This window comes from Acyrthosiphon pisum, chromosome A2 (genome assembly GCF_005508785.2).
Source record: "Acyrthosiphon pisum isolate AL4f chromosome A2, pea_aphid_22Mar2018_4r6ur, whole genome shotgun sequence".
NCBI lineage: Eukaryota > Metazoa > Arthropoda > Insecta > Hemiptera > Aphididae > Acyrthosiphon > Acyrthosiphon pisum.
In genome coordinates, this window is record NC_042495.1 from 72,922,177 (window position 1) to 72,944,192 (window position 22,016).

Sequence of the window (22,016 nt, forward strand, 5' to 3'; positions counted from 1 at the left end):
AGGCTCCTGATATATTGTTACAATAGCAATTGTAAAATATTAAAAATACATAGGCACACATTTTTTTTATAAGCATTTGAATTAGAAATGTTGACAAAATTTATCAAATTTAAAATTGAATAATTATTTTGTAGTTAAAAATTTATAAAATGTTCAACTTTTATATCTAAGGATTGAAAATTTAAAACAAGATTTCACGTAAATATTTAATTCTGTTACCAAAAATTCTAAGAAATACATAAGCACAGTTTATTTTTATAGTCATTTTAAGTTCAAATTTGGACGAAATTACATATTAAAAAACCTGGAATAACTATTTTAGTTATTTTGTTGTGATTGTAATGATTGTATAATATTATTTGTGGGTACTTGAAACTTAAATACTTAAAGTATACTATTATATATCTATGATGATACCACGGTTTGTTGTTGATGTATAACGTGTTACCTGATGGATATTATGATATGATTAATTTGAAAATTATTAATAATACTATAGATAAGTATACCTATAATAGGTATGTCTAATACCTAGACTGACAAACCGTCTCCGCTCAGAATCGTTTTTCTTATACAGTGATATTATATCATCGAATTCAAATTTAATACTATCCATTATACAGTGACCCACTGGTAACCTACTGTACAGCAGAGTGACATCCACTTACCCACCTATTTTTTACTGAATTCGTTTTGATAATTACATTTCGTTTTAAATAATGTCATTATATAGTATATCAACTGTATGAAACTTTTGGATAATCTTAACTGCCATCAACAGATTTTTTCATAACAAAATAACGCTTTATCATACGAAGATCAATAGCTTTACTTGCAACTATAAGTCACCATAATAAGTTAGAAGATGATGAGGACATTGAATATTCTATTCGCGTAATTTATAATGCACTATAACCCGTAAAGGAAACATTAAAATAAGCCTTTGAAAAGAGAAATATATACGTTGTGATCAAATTATTACTTTCATTTATTACAAAGTTTTTCAATGAAAATTGTGTATAAACTTGATCATAAAATAGGAATATTACAAGTTAGTGATGCAGGTGCATACATATTTGAACATTAACTAATAAATAATTTTACTAAGTGAATCCTACCTAGTAAATATGTCATGTTGTGTGCCCGGTTCTTTTTTATTTAATGTTTACTTTAATTTTTATCACCAAATAGTGTCCGAAGTACTACTATCTTTTTTTCTTTCTGTTCAATTATAAACAGTTGTTTATACGTCATGTCCGTTATAAATATCCAAACAATTTGTATGTACGGGATATTTTCACAAAAGGTGTAATTCAGTAATAATATATAATATACAATATTATAATATACAATTGATAATGAATAGTAGAAATTAGGTTCTTCGTAGTTCATTTCAATAAAAATAATAATGAGGAAATATAAGGTACTAATATAATACTGTTTTATGAGTACAGATATATGCAAAGATATCGGTGCGTTTCGAATTTATTTGAATTCTAAAAGAAATTTGTATTTATGGTGTTTTCCTCAGCCATACTAGTATAAATAAATTGTATCATAATATTAAACACATGTCACTGAAATATGACACCAAAAAAACATTCACTTAAATTAATAGTTCATAGAATCTTATATAACGGGTACATGTATAGTAAGTGTGTACGTGCACATGCTATATTTATATCTTAAACGCTCAACGTAAACTACGTAACTTGACGAAGGTTGCTTTAAAAATAATTCATCCTGTACCCCAAAAGAATAGTTTCCACGTTATTATTTCTTCGTTTTAAAATAAAATAACGAAGTAGATTCGTATATTATTCGGGTAAAAATAATATGCTCAAGAAAATAAATTTTCTTAGTATAAAAATAGACATAAATACAAATTATCTATAGCCTACAGGAAGGAGAAACAATATTTTCTACAGTTTTAACGGATAATCTGCTTGATTAAAATGAAAAATATATTTAATCATAACTTTCGAAAATAAAAAATCTGAAAATGCTATAATAATAATAATTTATTTTCAAAAATTCATATTTGACGACTGTTTCTGTTTTTCAAGAACACAACTTGATTTGTAGGTAACTTGTCAATTATACAAGTATTCAGTTAGTAACTTAAATTATTTTTCTTAAATTTAAATTTCTTTTTGTTTATGTACTTGACAGAAAATTCTTTGGTAATACAACTATAGTTCTAAGACAAAATTAGAACGGTCACTGAATGTCTGCGTTTGATTTGAAACGTTAACAAAACTAAGACTGAAACTGAACGAAAGCTCAGCTAATCCCACCGTTGCTTTACACAAGAAGTCAGCAAACCTTTAACACACGCCAACCGATATTTTCGAAGTAAAACTTCTTTCTTGAGGTATGGGTGGAATAAAAATCGTAACGAAAAATTAAACGACAGGGAAAATGAAACGATAAGTTTCTTTCTTTATTTATATATTATGTCCATAGCAACCATTAATAAACAAAAATGTCTATCCTAAATTACATATAAATAGCTCAGAAGCTATTCGTTTTACAATCGTATTTATTTTTTTTTTATATATCCTGTATACAAAATTTTTACCAGAAGGAGTGCTTCGATTTCAACATATAGTGCCTTATTTTTTAGCAAATTGGATCAAGATGGTACTTTAAACATATCATTTTTCGGTTTTCTCAATAGTTATTTAATGCCACGGGAAAAACCACCGAAAAATTATGAAAAACCGATAAAAATGGGATTTTAATTTCTAACGCCTTGTATAAAATCGTAGAAAATTGTGGAAAATTGTAGAAAATCTATTTCATAGAAACGAATAAAAAATTATAATATTATAATATTAATTCAACTTACATGATAAAATAAATAATAACAATATAAAATATTCAGACTGACAAACCATCTCCGCTCAGAATCGTTTTTCTTATACAATGATATTATATCATTGAATTAAAGTCAAATACAATCCATTATACAATGACCCACTTGTAATCTATTTTACAGCAGAGCGACATCCACTTACCTGATTTTTATTGTATTAATTTTTTTCACTCTCTACCTGATTCAATTATAATTTTACGCGCCCAGTTACTTTTGAAAGAAATTTAATTTCTCCAGAGTGTATGGTGAGCTCACACACTCTCTCACTTTTTTTTTATCATTTCATTGACGGCTACATTAAATAAACATTATTAAAACAATTTCAATATATTATTATAATACTGACTAGTAGTATTATTAATATACACATTTGTAATATGTTTTTAAGTGGGAAAAATGTAAAAAATTATTTTAGAATAACATTTTAAAACTACTATCATAATATAATTACTTTGAGTTGGTAAAAAAGATTTTAACACAAAAGTGTAAAAAGGTAAACAAATAATTAGTGTGATTTTCGTGTTAAATTTACGCGGTGAGACCTCGATGGGTATCAAGGGTTTTTAAAAATTGTTCAAAACACCATGGACATTGAAATGATATAAACTACGTTTTTGGCGAACCGCTACTATAAAAACGTCGGGAGTGAATTATTATTTTTATTTCGTTTTTAATTTCGTTTTCTTCAAGTCTGGTATTAAATATTCTTTTATTAAGTATTTCAATTAAATGTTTGAAAAGCAAAAATTACGGTTGTAATTTACGACTCTCGTTTTTTTTTTTTGCGGATTATGTTATGAATCACTAGGAAGAAAACAAAATGCCCACAAATCATTTCTCAGTGCGGAGGCGACTCATACTGCCACCGCTCGCACAGTGGCAGTTTGGTTTCCGAAAATGAACTTCTTCTCGTTCGTTTCCACCACTGCACCGCCGCCGTTCCATCTAACCCGCCCCCACACGTAACAACGATAACAGCAAAATTATAACGTCCTGTTTGCTACCCCGCGAGAAAGGCGTTGTTGAGGTACATCTTTTATAATAATATATCTATACGTAACTTAGTAAAATAGAATGAGCAGTGAAAGGGGTTGTGAGTGGGTGAGAATTACCTTGTGCTGTGCATATCATTTCCGGTATTTTTGACTCAAATGGGCAATCGTCACCGCCCAACACGTGTGATAATGTCAAGGGCAGTCGATAATATAATATTATTTACATATGTTATATAGTTAGTTATTGGGTGGCGGCGTAGACATCGGTGGTTCGGAGTGGCGTGCCTGGTGATGCGAACACGTCGTTTTTTACAAAAAATCATCCGTTGCCTCCTTATGTTATTCGGATGAAATCAGCGTTTGCTATGTCAGTCACGTACCACGAAAGCAACAAAGTTTTGCTTATTTCCCCTCCCGATTGACCCGGTTTCAGAAGGCAGAGGCGGCGTTTGATTACGGAACACAGCGACAGAGAGCCTGCAGAGAGCTGACGACGACGACGACGACGAGGGGAATGAATAATAATACGAGCACACACACACACACACACATAATAGAAAGAATAACGTTACGACGAGATGAGGTGATGGCGAGGTGCATAAGAGTGGAGGGGTAAAAAACGTCTTCGGTGTTAAAGTTCTGGCAGAGTTGTGTTTGTTCCCGCCGGCCCAATAAAATGCCGCGTACGACTACAGGGCGGTGGTGGAAAGACGCTAAATGACCCGAAACTAATAATGATTTAAAATGAGCCACTGTATTATTATTATTGGGAAATTATTATGGGAAAGCAACGAAACGCTGTGCACGATTATGATGAACTTTTTTATTTTTCCGCGGAATTATGTATTTTAATTTTAACTTCTACCGCCACGGAACGAGACTCGTCCGACCGTCCTGTTATTATTATATAGTCGTTTTCTAAACGACCCCGCTGAAAACATATTTTATAATTTTCTTTTTTTTTTGTTCGCGCTTTCCCCGAAGACCAACTGTTCCGCAACTCGTAAGCCATAGACCGGAGGACATATTATTATTATTATTTTCGTATAACAATCTTATCTGATTTGGCAATATATTCGCTTTGACAACTTTGAAAGTTTCGTATAAGACGTATAGTAAATACTCGTTTTAAAGGTAAAACGAGCTTTCTACGACGATGTAAAATTAAGTTTACAATTTAAAAAGCGAAAGTGAAAAAGTACCATTTGCTGGTTTTTAAAGCTATTATGTCATTGGTTAAATTTTTATTGTATTCTTAAAATCAAATCTAATTTTCAACCTTATCGGAAAAATATTTAAAAATTTAAATAAAATGTTTCGTAAAAAAACATTTCAGACATTGTATTACACATAGCGAAAAAATATTAAAAGATACTTTTAAATCATTTTTTTTCTTTATATCAAAAAATAAAAATATTATTGGATTAAAAAAACATAAATTCACTTCTGTGAGCGTTAGAAATATAATTACAAAAAAAAATGTTCAAACAATTATCTCGAAACTATAAACAAATTCATAACTGCTTTTTCAAAGCAATAAAATAGATAAAAAAAAAAGGATCAGTTCTTATATTATGTTTCACATTTCGGTTTTAATAGCTGAGAAACCTTCGTTTAAAATTTACACTATTTGAGATAACAGCTAATCTTTATAATATTATTATTCACTCACGCGGAATGAGTCCAATTGATTCATATTCTAATTTCTTGGGATTAATATGAAGCTAAGAACGCTCCTAAGTTGATGTTACAAATCAGAGATATTGAAACGACTCCACATAACAGTAACATCGAATAGGGATTATTATAGAGCAGTGGTCATAATTATTATTATATAAAAACGATCTTGCGATGCAATTTCGTAGACCAATAAAACACATGTTTTCAAATGTTATGCATTGAAATTAATACGAAAAATAATCGATTATGTTGCAATTTATAGCCAGTATACTGCAACTACCCGAATTCTTATTAACGTTTACAATTTATTTTGTTACAGGTACGTATGGTATAGTTCATGTGATGGATTTGAATTCATCGTTGCATTATAATAAATCGTAACGAGCATGTAAGTATGTAACCGTATTATGGTTTGATGCTTAGTGGTTAACATGAGTGTGAATTGGGCATCAACACTTCAAGTTCTTGAACATCGAGCTGTGATTTGTAAGTTTGAAAGAAAAAATGAAAAAAAAATGTAAATACGAGTTTACTTATCAAAGACGCTCACCAGAAATATTCTTTTAAAATTGCATCTATTCAAATTTTTACGTTTGGTTTTTAAGCGTATCTACTTAAAGACTGTATTTTAAAATATTTAGATTTTTTTATGCTAATTAAGGATTGGTCTGTGGTGACATAAACTGCTTTTTTCAAATAAAAACCACTAATTTTTAATGTAATTTTCATTATTTTTAAATTTTGATGTAAGTAGTTGTGCATTAATATTCTAACGAGTGATTTCTGCATTTTTAACGTTTATTTACTTCATAGGGACTATGACGATTTTAAAGATATATTTGTTCATATTAATGAATTATAATTCAATTTATGTAAAAAATTGTCTGAATATAATAACAAATGAACTAAATATTACATATGTTTTATATATTTTGATATTTAACCATTAATTAGGATTACATTACTTTTATATAAAATTTAATAACATAGAAGCTACCTATACAGATTACTACGTTAAATTTTGATTTAGATATTCTACAATATTTTCAAAAAGTCATGTGTTTAATAATGTACAGTAAAAAATTTAAAAAACAAAAAGTTTTCTATCAACCACACCAAACTCCTTAAATATGGTACGAGTCTAAGTGTCTGAAAATAATAACTTCAAAAATATACTTATACATTTAAAATATAAAAAATTGAGTTCGTGTTTTTTGAATATAATAATAAAGCATTCTTGGTAAATCACTCTGTATTATATTATATGAAAAATAATTATTCATCGGGGACCATTTGAATTTGGGAGTGAAAACTTTCGTACTAACACCTGCTCCTGCACTTTGTGCCAGAATTACATTTCAATTTATCTAATAATAGTTTTATAATAATAATAAACTTAAGTCTAGTGTTAATACCTAAAATAAGTTTATTTATTTCATAATAGAATTAACAACTATTAATCTAATTTTCCAATATTTCCTCACTAAAATTCGTTTTTATTATTCAACAATACATGGGTAGGTAGTGTATGTTTATACATATTAATCTTTATATTCCTATAGATTATTAACAACATCTTATTATGCAGTTTTGGTTTTCATTACAGCTTTCAAAGGATAATAATTGACTATAAATTAATACCAATATCTGAAATTTTAGATTAATAATTAGATATACCTAGTTAATTTTTATGATAAGGCTCACGAATCGTAATACACGTGAAACTGAACATTAATATTGTAGAAAATATATACTATAATATAATGTAAATATATATATTTTCGAACAACAAGTTAACCTAGCCGATTATTTTATCCAAGCCAATAATCGTGCTAACCGCGTGTTGTACCGGCTTGGCGGGACTTGACTGTCATGTCCTTAACTATAATATTATATTATATATATAAATATGAAATGTGTGTGTGTGCGTGTACGATTTAAGTAATTTATTATGAGTAGTAATACTTTATGAGCTGTAATGGCGGTCGCGTGGACCGACCAGACAACTGACGTCGGTGCAAATAATATTGTGAATGCGTATCGCATTCGGATTGAGAAATAATATTTTCGGCAGGTGCGGGGAAAAAGACTTGCGAAAAAAACAAGACCCACCACGACCACGACCTATAACATGTGCGATGTGCATAATAATATATATACCAAACCACTACGCGTCGCCAGTCGTAAACGCGCGAGCGGACGGGTATTGCGTCTTACACGCGCGCGTCGGTTTTATTGCGCAGTTCAGTTCTCCTCCCACCACCCCTCCCCCTCGTGTTTTCCTCCGCAAGCGTTTGTTTTCCGGCCCGATAAAACTGTCGCCAACGTTCGGTACCTACGATAATATTATTATAACGACGACACGGGAATGCGGTAATGTCGCACGCGGTATTTGCGAGAGATAGCGCATTGCCACCGACTGATATTTATGTAAAAACATTTATACGTGTTCGCTGCTCGGCCTCGGCGGCGCACAGTCAATCGGTAATCCCATATTATGTATTATAGTTTCGGGTTTTTGCCCCCCCCCCCTTTTCCGGTTATATATATAGCTGCCCTAGCGGGCGCAAATCGTCCACCGTCGGTTCTCACGCGCGTCAGGCTATATCGTCGCGTACGGACGAAGAGTGGGACGACCCGGTCGGGTTTTGATATAATATACATATCCGTTCGCGCACAAAACATTAGTTGGATGTGTGTGCTGAAGCCCCGAAACGCCCAAGTGGTTACGCCACGGCGGTCGGACCACGAGAAGACTTATTGCCAAACGCTGACGATTGTTTTCGTTTGTGTGTTTGTGATTGTGTGGGTGTATGGGTGTATAAGTGTGCGTGTGGGTGTGTTACTAGCACACGAATAATGATACGCTAATTCGTCGGTGCATGGCATCGGTAGTTTATGAAATGACGAACAATCATTTTATATCGCGTACGGATTTACTGTGTTATTTCGCTCCGTAGTCATCGTCGTTGGCATCGCTCACCGAAATTTTTGTTTTTTTTTTTTTTTTATGCGTATGATTATTACACCGTTTTTCTCATTTGTATTATCATTTTTTTTTTTTATGCACGTAAATGAGCAAAAGTAAAATACGACAAGAGGGATATAAAATGTGTGTATGTGTGTGTGTGTGTGTGTGTGTGTGTGTGTGTGTAGGTGCGTGTGCGTGTGTGTACGAGAGACAGTGAGAGTGCGAGAGAGAAAGAGGAAGTCAGTCAAGTACGTGCACCGGGAAAAATGTAATACGTTTTCAGGCTTTCTGAAAAATGTGTATGCCCACGCTTTTTTTTTATGAAAAAAACCCACATAAATCAAAAACAAATTACTAAGTTTATAGTATACAATAAAAGTTGTAAAAATTTAATTCCCAAAATTGATTTTTTTTTTTTTTTGGTCAGTGTGTTTCGAATAAAAATCAAAATGTACACACTAGTTATAAAATATCATTTCAATGTCACATATTTATCAGTAAAATACCTTGGATCTTGGGTAGTTACAGAGTTAATTGAAACATGTTCAGTATAGTTTAAGCCATCGTCAGTTAGTCATTGCAAAGTTGATAATATGGAGACGTGTGGGTAAGTAATGAATTTAACAACAATATCAGATTGATGGCCATATCAAAGCTATCATCATTAAAATATATAATGTTACATTGGTGTGATAAAAATTACGTAAAAAACCAATACTACACATTTGCATATTATTATATTGTTTAAGACTCTACTTATTTTTAATTTTTATTATATTCTGGATTTTTGCTATTAATTTTATGTTCATAATTATATAAATACATTAATGTATAATTGTTACAACTTACAAGTATGTTTTCTGATTACGTTCAATGTTAATTTTTAACACCTAAACACGAAGTTTTCGTCGATTTTTGATTTTTGATTATAATATTACCTGTACATTTATACCAAAACATAAACAAATTATTAAATGCTCACGATACGAGAACTGCGCATATATGATAGCAACATAAAATAAACTCTACCCGAACGACATTAATTTACGTATGACGAGCTTTTTCGAGTTGAATTCGTGATTATTAAAACGGTGGATTTGGATAATGAATGAACGGCTGAATATATTACATTACACGACCGTTAACGTTCGAAAGAATCTTTTGTAAATCCCACTAAATTGTACGTATCATGTAGAGAATAAATGGAAAATAAACATGGGGTTATGTGATACGGGGGTTGTTTAGATGGATGTGTGTACCGTGACAATAATGGATGGGGTTGGTAATGAATAAATCAGAAAACCAAACGCGTTGCCAATGGACAGAATACAACGTATAGAGAAACTCAGCTGACATACCGTTCGCGTGGCATTTCTTTACGCGTAAAAAGCAAATGAATAATATTCACTTGACGTTACGGCAATGAATGAAAAGATAAAAACGTGGAAAAAATCCTAATTAATTGTAATCCATTGTTATGGTGGGGCGGTGGCAGTGGAAAATAAGTAACCGTGACCATCAAAAAATATGGTCTTTTGCTCAAATAAAATGCTTTCAGCCATATTCTCAGCTGAATATTATTATGATCAGATTTAATATAATATGATTTCGCCGTTTTTTTTTTCATTTAATATTAATTATAAAAACGCCTATGACTATAATACAGGTAATAATATTAAAATGCAACATTATCACTGTTTGGGGTACCTATAATATTATTACATATTTCTTGACTGTATTTTTATGGCACGCTAACATATTCATCACTTATTCCTTCTCAAATAGATTACACACAATTTACATGCATAATATAGTATGAGAAAAAAGTAAAATCATTCATTACGAATATAATATACTCAATCTTGTTGTTGTCGGAAGTCTCAACTTTATATTGTGGTTTAACTGAAACGGATACTCTTAAGTCAGGTTAAATTAAATCATCGAATTTGCATAATTTGCTATTTAACAATAAGTTGTAGTCACGCTCTTCCACACGTTTTACTAGTCTTAAAAAATTTTACTCTCGCAGTATCGTGTTAAATTTGTTATATGACTGCTCGAGACATAATGATATTATTATTATGTCGTTCAAATTCCACCTACACACTGATGTACTGAAAATGCCGATACACCGCGCCGTCCAACGAATATTAACAATATTATTATTATTATAAGAAAATTAATAATGACTATCATCTCATTAGTTTCTGGACAGAAAACCTAACACTAAAGATATATTATCTCTTTGGTAGAAAAACTTAGAAAAACTCACTATCCAGATAAATTAAATTCAAACCTTATCAGGTTAGGGAGTGTTAGATTGTTTGTGGCAATTTCACAGAGGTTTGACGATTTCCATATAGCTTCAATAATATTATGTGTTATTTCGAATGTATACGACATACATTAATACGCCAATCAATAAAAGCTTTCAAATTTTGTTTCAAATAACTGTTTGTGAATGTCTGTAATATGTTGATGTAATAATTACAATGTGTTATTTCCATTCACTTAATTGTTTTATAATTAAATTAATTTATCTAATATTTTTTTTTTTCATCAAGATTAATTGTATGTTAATCTAGGGGTGACAGTGAATTTATAGCTTAACAATCATAGAAAGTACAAATAGTAGGTACATAATTTGTAAACCGTGTTTTAATGATAATATACATTTTTAATTAAACTTATTATTTATGGTTTTAGTTTTTTTTTTTGTTATTAGTTTCGGAATATTACCATGACCATAACAAGTTTTTCCATTAATTTATTAAAATTAGTTATTTGAATATTGTCTTTAGAATAATATGAGCATCATCGATTAGATTAAATATTAATATTCTGTACAGTAAATGTAATGTAATAATCGAGTATTCCAATGCACAATTTATTAAAACACGAATGTAAAATATAATGTCATCTTATTTGATAAAAAAAAGTGATAACTTAGTTGGAAATGGGATTTTTTTTTATATCAACCCAGTTATAAAAAGGTTGTTATTTCAATGATTTGATAAGACTTAAAGGGTCAAACCTTATAAATCGATCAAAACGAATAAAAAAAAATAACGTTATTGGTCATGCACATTTTCACAAGGTCTATGGCAAAATCAGGTCACAGGTGGTTTTCACATGCACAAAATCCCTCAACACAAAATCAGTGAGCTGAATTTAATAATCCTTCAGATTGTCAGCTTTTAATTTTCAAAATTGACATGCAATGTTTTTCATAATAATCAAAATAAGAAGCACCTTGTGTCTTCGGTGTACTTCTATAGAAATACCGCTAATAGCTTGTGTAATTCAGTTTATATTATTTTACATACGTCATGTTCTGATGTTCATCTGGTATTACCAAATAAGTTAAATTTGCATTGAGTAAATTAAATTCTCGTTCGAATTATGACAGTCAAAGTAAAACTAAGCAGTATACATTGTTGAAAACTCAAAGCTAAATCACGTATCTGATCAATCAACTGTAAAGTTTAAACACAGAGAATTCAAGTTGACAACAAACATAAGCCGACTAATACAATTTATTTTAATTTTATGTTTAAACAAAATTTTAATACAGAAATTTATTTAATTATTATTCAGTCTGATGAATTTAAGTAAGTTCTTTCAATGAATTTCGACTAAGTTTCATTAATTGTATTTTATTTGTTAAATTGTAAAAAAAAAAAAATAAAAAAATTCTGTTCCAGCATTTAATCTCCATAAAATGTTTTAAAGGTATAAGATTGTATTAGGTACCTACCTATTATAATATTATAACTATTATTTTAATAATTAAATACAGTACTCTAAAGATATCAATCTAAGAAACGAGTAAAATTTAAAAATTAAAAATTAAATAAATAATTTATATTGTAACGTGCTGTTAATTTTCCTACTGTTTTCATGTTTGCAGTATATAGTATGTATTTACCTACCTTCATATTTTAAATAAAAAAGTTTTTTTATTATTTAAATATGAAAAAATTTAAATGAATTAACAAGCGAAAGAAAAGTTATGATGTTGTGTTGATTAATCAACAAACTTCTTATTGTATAAAATATAAACATAACATCTCACATATTTTCACATTTATGTTTTTCATCTGAATTTAAATCAAAAAAAAGGTGGGTAAGTGGATATCACTCTACTGTACAGTAGGTTACAAGTGGGTCACTGTAATGGATGGTGTTAAATTTGAATAAAATGATATTAATATCATTGTATAAGAAAAACGATTCTAAGCGAAAACGGTCAGTCAGCCTATAATATTACTAAGTATATTTGATGATATTATTGTGAATAGAGTAATTTATATATAACCTATTTACGTGGAACGTTGTTTTAAATTTCTAATCCTTAGATATAAAAGTTGAACATTTTATCAATTTTTAACTACAAAATAATTATTAAATTTTTAATTTGATAAATTTTGTCGAAATTCGAACTTTAAATACTTATAAAAAAAAAATTGTGCCTATGTATTTTTAATATTTTTCAATTGCTATTATAACAATATATCAGGAGCCTTGTATTAAATTTCCATTCTTTGTTATCCAACAAATAACATTTTATTGATATTTATAGAAAAAAAACTAAAAAAATTGGAAACTAAAAATGTTCCTAAACAGCTAAAAATAAGTCAAAATATTTTAAAAATTGTATTGTGTATAGATAATGGTAAAATTTCATGCACCTACGGTTATTTATTTTAGAGTTGCACCAAAAACCAAAATCGATTTTCTCAAAAACAAATTTTGCGTAAAAATCTCTGTTTTTTCTTTTGTTTTTCACGGCACTTATGTAAACTACTGAGAAATTTTTACTTTTGACTCCCCCAATGTTCCAGCTATATTCACTTTCCTATCAGAAAAGATACTGTTGAAGAAAATCTAAGCATTTTTACTGTTTTAAAAGGTGATGACGGACACACACAAAAAAAACACACACATTATTCTAAAATCAATACATTCATCACTCCACTCAGAATCTAAAATCAAAAACCATTTTGTAAGTTAATTTTTATTAAATCGTAGATTTTATGCAAAACTTACAATAAAATTATATATTTTGAATCACTAACTACAAAATATGTAAAAATTATACATGAACATGTTACACATGGTGTCCCTCAAAGAATTAGTATTTCGAAACAGAGGAGAAATGTAATCTACATTAATTATTCCTTGTAGGACTCCAGTAAATGAACATTATATTACATGTATCGGATTTAATTGCTCGATTAATACAATAATTTATGTATCATGATTAACAGTAATTATAGTATCACCAAATACGATAATATTTAAAATGACAATTTTTCTCACCATAAATCAAAAGTCATTTTTTCCCAGTAATTGCACATGAACATATTTTTTATACGTTGTGTATTACATTCATGAATACATTTGTATATTAGGTATAATGTTGATACATTTTTTATCGTTTTGGATCTTTAACTTGTCACAAAAATATCGAAAACCCCTTAGATTATATTTTGAAGAATGATCTTGTATAATATAATTACAATTTATAAATTTATGTTTCTGTAAATTTGATTTTTATGTTATATTCATCACGCTAAATTAGACAGAATATGGAACACTTAAGTTTGAATAAAATCATATATTGTACATAAACAAGTATATATTAATTTGTGTTACATCCATCATGTAAGCCTAGGTGCTGTTCCTATAATTGATATCCTGATTAACAATATAATTAACGCACAGATTCAAACTTCAACATTTCCCCGGATAATTAGGCTGTATAATCTTAGTGAAAAAGTTTCAAGTATGATATTGAATTATCTTGAGTTATAAAAATATAAATCGTTATACCTATCATATTCCCCATGGATTCAGTGCAACTATACTTTAAATAATAGCCATAACTGGTAAGTAGGTAGGTATAGTTGTTTTGTTTATATTAACCAGACTAGTCCACCGCAGGAGACTACGTTTGTATCACATTACTTGGGCTCATTAAAAACAAAAATCTTAGTTTTGAACGTACTTGACAACTTAACAAGCCATTTTTTACCAGTATCGCGTGACTAGAAAACACAATAAGTAAATATTTGCTGACAGACACAATTATGGAAGTCTTGATTTGAAACCCCAAACGTTATTAAATTAATTGTATGTATTTATTTTTTTAACATTCACCTACAAAAATAATAGGTAAACCTTATAATATAAATTGTTTCACAACGCGTTTGTAACCTAAATTTTTTTCAAATTAACATTTTTGCATCACTATTTTGGAAAACTGTTATTGTATTAGAGTCACGATTATTTATCGTTATAGCAATATTTTTAAGATCTAAGTTTGTTAAGGATTTTAATTCACCAATTGTCAATTCCTAAAACTGATTATTTATAATTATATTTTATATTTTTAATCTATTATTCATTATTAAAAATTTAGAAAAGTCTTTTGCATAGCATTTTGGTGGATGTGTACAACAGACATGGACATAATATACTGCAAGACACCTAGGGTCCTAGAATATTATGTATTATAGTTCAAAATATTATTATACCACACCCAAACGCCCATTATACGGTAACCAAATCGACCATGTTGAGATTGCGAATGTTTTGATCAAAAAATTGACAATCGTGTGCTATATTGCGAGTATCCAATCAAACTGTTACAAAGTATTTTCCATTTGGTTTCTCATACAAAATGCCTCAACCGTTATTTTATGGCGTGAAATATTTTCCATTCGAATCGATGCTAATGGAAAGCTGTGTATTTATGTTTTAAAAATCAGTTTTGCACACCCGAATTGTGGAAACGATTCCAAGGTAATATTAAACTTTAATATTGTAATATAATGTTCGGGAAAATTCACGTTGCATGTAATGAATGCGCATTACGTAAGTAAGATTCATACTTTGAAAATGTAACGTTATGATAATAATTATGTTATTATACGTACAGTTAATAACCTTCTGAACGAGATTTGGTTGTAATATAACGCTTGTTTATAATTCAAAGTCGATGACAACTGAAAAATTGTAAAACCGTATTGGCGCCAATTAACGATTTTATACTCCTAGTCGATGATAATTCTGCAACGCTGTACAAATAATATGACCATCGGTCACAAAAGGGATAAGTTACGCGTAAGTAATATCGGCATTGTGCAGTTGTGGTATGTATTCGTGGAGAAATCTAACACAATGTCCATGTGGGTTTGTTATGAGATAATTATCACAGGTGCATTTGAGTAAACCTATCTACTTAAAATCATATCTTTAATAAATATATTGAAGGAAAACATTAAATACATTATTAAAGGAAAACACGGGGTTAAGCATGCTTGGTAAATTATCCTGTATATTCCTGTAGGTACTTAGTTATTTGGCACAGTTTTCGTTACTTGCAAAATTTTAATTCAATACATATAACAATCATATTCTGAAAATGTAGTTTCCGTGGGAATGGTCAGCTTGTTAGTGTTGAAATAATATATACCATTCGCTTTATTTCGTCTTATGGTAATTATTTAAAGATTGATTCAACGAATTTAATATTATAATTTGAAAATCGACAAGTATTGTTTCGACTACTATACTAGTGTACACAGGCTAGTCATAGACACGAAAATTAAAAATTTAAATAAATCAAAAAAAAACACACACATCGTTGTAAAATCAAAACATTCATTGTTGAACTAAAAATCTAAATATAAATCTAACCGAATACCGTTCGTTTTAATCACATCATGAAGGCATCGGAATGTTTGAATTTATGGCATCGTCGCGTTATTGAAATCGGAATTTCTCGGAACATACTCGATGCAGCGTTTCCATAACATATTAAACCACTTATTATTATAATGTTTACAAACACGGTCGACGATCATAATTATAATTAGAGGTGTGGATTATTACTATGGTCTATATACACCTTGAAAATACATTTAAAATTCCAGAAAATGCAGTTAAAATTCCATTAAATGCACTAAATATCTATTTAACATTAATTAATTCCTAAAATATTAAAATATCGTCGATTAAAAAATATAAAAATACCGTATAATTAAAAATAATTAATATCTATTTAACAAAAAAAAATGTTGATTGTAATTTATAAAAATGGGTGTACAAATTTATTAATTGACCATTTTAAAAATCAATGATAAAGAAGAAAAATACCAGCTAAAAATGCATATAAAATGTATCTAAAAAATTTTAAATTTTTGAAACATGACCAAGAATTTTAAAATGTAACAAATTGTCACATCCAGTTTGTGATTAAAAAAAAACTATGAGTTACATTATGCCCAAAAAAAAAAAAATGCATTTTCACTAATTCACTCCCATAAATATTATAAGGATCGCGACCACCGTTGTTGTTCTGGCAATGATAATATCGTTTGGATCGGTTTCCGGGAATGTTATTGGCAATTGCCGTTTGCTCACAAAATCTTACAGTGTACATTAATAGTAATAATAATAATATTTATTGGCGTCATAAACCTGATGAATAATATTTTGCGATAAATCGAAAAACGCGTTCTCATTCGACATTACAATATATTAATAATAATAATTATGAAAATATTATGATTATTAGTATTATAAAAATTGTGGTTCGCCACGTACTACCGTCACCGCTGTGCGATTGCTTTTTGGAAATAAATCAATATAATATTATGTACGTAATATACGCCACTAACTCCACCGCCGCCGCCACCACCACAGCATCCGCTGCAAACGTCTTTGTGTCTTGCGATTTTTCGCGAAATTGACGCCTTGCGATTTCGTATTGTTTTTTACGTAAATAGGTAAATAGGTCGTAACTCGTTTTACTCAAAACATAATAATATCATATCGCGGCACGTCAACCACGGCCCTCCCTACACGAGTTGTTCAGCGGTTGTCGGTGTCAGGCGCAAGACGTGAGGTCTATATATATATATAAATCATCAAAAACGACCAGGTTTAGTGTCAAAACTGTAGTAAGTTTCCTTTCATGCCCGAATCCCGTGTCCGCATGTATGTGGTTTTGATTTTCCGGATAACTTATGTAGTTATGTGTAAGGGGCGTTTAAATAATCCTTAATCGGCGGCTATTGAAATCTAACGTCAATTGTTTAATATTTGTGGTTTCAAATAATTATGATAAAACACAGATAACCATGTCACTTACCACATTAGATTGTTAGATATAATTATCAAAATGTTATTTTTATTGCAATAAATTCAGACTTGCTCTTATGTTAATATGTTGTAGTTTTACTAAATTAATTATAACAATTTGCACAGTAGGTATACGAGTAAATATTATGTTTTATTGAATAAAAAGTATCTGTGACATATTTTTAATTTTTATAGTTTTATTTAATAAATTAATTTGGTATTAGATTATTATTATTTTTTATTTTTATTTCAGTAGTTAATATTATAAAAGTTTTTATAAACTTCCAGAAAGTGGTTTTACATAGATAATTTGTTTTTTTTTTTTTAAAGTAAAACTTCTTTATATAGGGTACGAAAAAAATAAATATTCCCAGTCACGGTCGGCTGCCATGACACTGGTTTATATGGTAATAAATAATAATCTTTGTCTTATCATTGTAATATAATAATATTATAATAACGAATTAATTTCAATTGAAAATTTAATTTTTTTTTTTTTATTCCAATACAAACCTAATATTTGACTATGATACCGACCAAGAAGGGCGATAATCTTTTTTTTCGTACCCTCCGTAGAGAAGTCTCAATGTTTCATTATATCTACACCTACTCACACACTCATTTTTTTATTTAGTGAAATACTGCATAACTGCAGGCAGACGTCATGTAACTTTAAAAAATAAAAACAAGAACGTTAAGTTTTATCTAAACTCATACGGGCCCATTTGTATCATAAATTCCATAAAATACAAAACCAAAATTCACTAACTTTAGTCTTTAAAAGATCAATTAATAACTAAAATATTGCGGAAACCTATAAAGTTAAAAAAATTAGATGAATAATAAATTGAATCCCCCGAGAATATTGATATTTCAAGTCAAAATATGTCTCTGTTTTAATTTCCTTCCAATAGTCTGTTATAGTTTTTTGAATATATTTGAAATGTAAGAAGAGGTGGGTAAGTGAGGTGGGGGGGGGTCAATTTCAACTTTTTCACTGACAACGTCAGACCAGCAACGCAACTGTAAGTTGGAACATGCTATGTGCAAACAGCCATTTGAATTCAATTAATGACATACTTACTAATTATTTATAATACTATAGGTAGAAATTACATATTACATTTGCGATTAATCATAAATAGTTGCACTGTTGGCGTGAAGTTAGCAGCATAAAAGATGAAATTTCGCCCCCCCCCCTTCCGTGTAAATAAACATCTACACATTTTGAAAGTCAAAATCAATGCTTAATAATAATTTACCAACAAATTCGTTGAATATTGGTTAGATCAATGTCTGCTGAGTTTACTGGGGTACGCATCGGATGCTAAGGAAAACCTAGAATATACTGTAACGCGATATTGACGACCCGAAATTTGTCATATTATCGGTTGTTAGATGAACATAGCACCTAGATGCTGCACGTAAAATTGAACAGAAAAAAAATGTAGCCAGTCCAAAAACATATTTAAGTCAGGTAATGATAAATTTTTTATTTTTTCACATACAATTTTGATTACTTAGCTGATTCGTCTGTTTACTTACAAAAATCGTTTATTGTGTCAGATTTCCATAAGAAGAAACCTATTAATACCTTGTTTATACATTATTTCCGATTTTAAAGAACTTTTTTTTTTCATTGTTAAAATCGGCGACTATGGCCATTAGTTATATATATATTTTTTTTTATTTATTTAGATTGTACAATCTGATTTTGTTTAAGAACTTTAAAATTTGTATGGTGGTGCTGGAGTGCTGCATTCAGGGAGTTGGGTATATTGAGGCTGCTGAGTTTGTATACGTATTGGATGCATTCTGTAATTATATGTAAGACGGATGTGGTCAATACGAAGTCTGTTGATAAGAAATTACCTGATCTTTTCTGTTCAGAGAGAGGTTAGGCCAGCCGAAGATAATGAACTTGATTTTTCTTAATTTAGTGTTTTGTTTGAGCCAGTGAGGCTGCGATTTTTATTTGAATTAATTCTTTAATTTCGTTTTTTATATCTGCATAAGTTGTTATATTAAGTTTTGTGGTATATGTGGATTTTATTGATGTCATGAATTCTTGATCTGCCTTTTCTTTCCCTTCGACGTTGCTGTGTCCAGCAATCCAGATTAGAGTGTTGATTTTTCTTCTTCTTGATTAGTCAAAGAACTTATTTTCAGGTATGATAGTGTTCATAAAAACTGAATTGGCTTCTAAATCTAGGTAATTGATAATTTACTCTTAAAAGGCGTTATTGAATTATCTCCTTTACTTTGATTAATTAGTTGGCTCCCAATAAATTTAATTATAAATTTATACATATATATATTTATACGTGTTGATAAAATAGGATAAAAAGTGAAAATATAGCACATTTCAAAATGGACTAATGGGGTACAAAATATAAATTAGGAAAATCCTGAACGCATCACGCGTCATCGAATAGCAATATTAGTTTGATAATATTATAAAAAAACCAAAGCACGTTACTCAATACGTTTCCTCTACAAGAAAAATCTGTGAGTCACAAATATGTTTTTTTTTAATCAATAACGATGACAACGAGAACGTCTACTTTGCAAAATTAGTCAGAAAAAAAGGTAACAAAAATTAAATATCTATACCCTGCCCAAAAACATATGTGGGTTAAAACAAATAATATTCATAAAATACAAAGCTATATTATACAAAAAATATAGATTAAATTATTCTTGATGCCTTATATATTTTGTAGCTTAATATTTGTATATATTAAAACCATAAACTTTGGGAACCAAGTCAACGATCGGATTTGAAGTTCCTCAATATTGTAAGTCAATTCGATTGTCACTGTAGTTTTTATATTGCCTTTCAACTATATACTAACTTCTTCAGTCACTTTATTATAAAACTAGCAACGTCAAAATCGTTTAAAGTAAGTTTTTGGAGCAATATAAGTATACTTACAAATACGGTAAAAATCTACAACTTGGTAATCAAAAGTTGATTCTCGAGCTTATATATAAAAACTAATATATTATGTAGTACCATGTACCTATTTAGTTAGTTAACTCTTATATGCAAATGTTGGTCGGGGAGTTAATAATTATAATATTATATTAAATACAGTCTACCCAAATATTATCAGGTTAAGACTTAAAAATCATCGTGATACCGTACACGTACAAAAAATTAAATTATAAATGTCACGATGTCGTTTGTAAAATGCACAACATAAAAGAACGATTAGTTTTCGTGTCGGTGACTTAACGAAATTTTACGATAGATTTACTTGATTTTTATCTCGGGCCTGGCATATTATATAAGAGGAAACGGTAATGTCATTGTCCACATTTATCAGTTTCTTTTTCATCTTTCGAGCATTTTTTTAACAGACTAAAAATAATTTCAACTTAGTACACTACATTCCGAGTGAACACCGTTTCACGGATGGCCAAATAATTCCCATGTGGTCGACTATATAATGTTCAACACTGCAGCCGTACAATAACTTTACTCGGTCAACCAAAAACAATAAAAACAAAATTAGTAAAATGCCAAAAATATATATTTTAGCTGGGAAAAACAAACATAAAAAGATACATAAAGTAATTAATTAAATTTTTTTTAACATTCTACTTGTTTTTTATATATTGTGTTTTGGCGAGATTTCCTAAAAATTGTAAATCTGTCCACCTATAACTACTATAAAAATAACTATATAAACGTTTATATTCTTACGAAAAAAAATAATAGTGTCGTTGTTGATACAATATATAGAACAAAATATAAACAGTATAAACGTGTACAATTTTAATCTATTGACTATTGCAAATCAATAAAAATCATTTACGGCAATCTAAATACACTAAACATCGTAACAACATCGCATGTAAAATAATTACGACTAAGATAAAAATAGACTAATATTCGTCACTTAAACTAACTACCTAATACGTCCATAAGTTAATTATTTCCTCATCTCGGAGAGTTCTACACAGTCTATATTTATTATGCAATTATTTCGTTCCTAAAATAATAATATATTAACTAAAAATCAAATTGAATTTTTTTTTAGTGGGATGTTTGTCGTTTATAATTTTAATTTAAACGTTTACATCACAGTGTTGGTTCATTATATCTAGTGAATAATTATTTTTCGAAAAAAAATTGGCAACATTTTAAAGTCCAACATTAATTGAACCCGGATAGTTGTTTTAAAGCACTATATGCTTCATTATATTATGGGTTATACAATGAACACATAATTTAATATAATATAAAATCATGTTTATAGTATTATAGACTGTTATTATTACAATATGATCACATTATAAATGTATAGTAATAATTAAATTAATGACCAAATTAAGC

The 22,016-nt window shown here is 29.3% G+C and overlaps 1 protein-coding gene across 1 annotated transcript in view; it reads left to right on the forward strand.

Moving 5' to 3' along the window:
* LOC100570548 (hemicentin-2-like) overlaps nt 1-22,016 on the forward strand; it is a 399,451-nt gene that overhangs the window by 224,698 nt on the left and 152,737 nt on the right. The gene's annotated exons all lie outside the window — the stretch shown is intronic.